This window comes from Rhinoderma darwinii, chromosome 10 (genome assembly GCF_050947455.1).
Source record: "Rhinoderma darwinii isolate aRhiDar2 chromosome 10, aRhiDar2.hap1, whole genome shotgun sequence".
Lineage (NCBI taxonomy): Eukaryota > Metazoa > Chordata > Amphibia > Anura > Rhinodermatidae > Rhinoderma > Rhinoderma darwinii.
The window spans coordinates 7,501,923-7,502,498 of NC_134696.1; positions in this window are offsets into that span (position 1 = coordinate 7,501,923).

Sequence of the window (576 nt, forward strand, 5' to 3'; positions counted from 1 at the left end):
AAATTCTGGTGTTTTTTTTGTATTCGGCTTCGGTCCTGCCTGAAGGATCTCAACAGGATTTCCAGCAGAGCGATCATATTACCGCCTGGCGCCGGTTTTAAAATATAATTCTAATGTATGGGGAGACCTGCAGTCCCCATAGTGGTCAAGAAAGGAACAAATTGCGCCATAAAATGGGGTACGTGGCTAATAGGGGTTATAAATTGATGAAAGACCTGCCCCATTTCTGCGTACATTATAAGGAAACCAAGTTTTTTTACATACGTTTCGCCAAATTTATGCCATTTTGATAAATTTAGCGAACTTAGCCCAATTTGGAACAAGTTTTTGGTAATCTTTTCCATGGATCGTAAAAGTTACTGGGGAACGCTTTAATCAAGACTTTGCTGCGTTTTTTTTAGATGTTATGGGATCTACTAAGACACGGGTTGTTTGAAATATAGTCCGTTAAAGGTCTGCGCCTCCTTTCTGGCCGGACCCCGCTGCACAGTTATAGTCCGTAATGATGTCACATGGGCCATTCTACCTCCTGGCCATCCTTCCCCATCTCCGAGGCCTCCACTGCTCCGCTCCAAG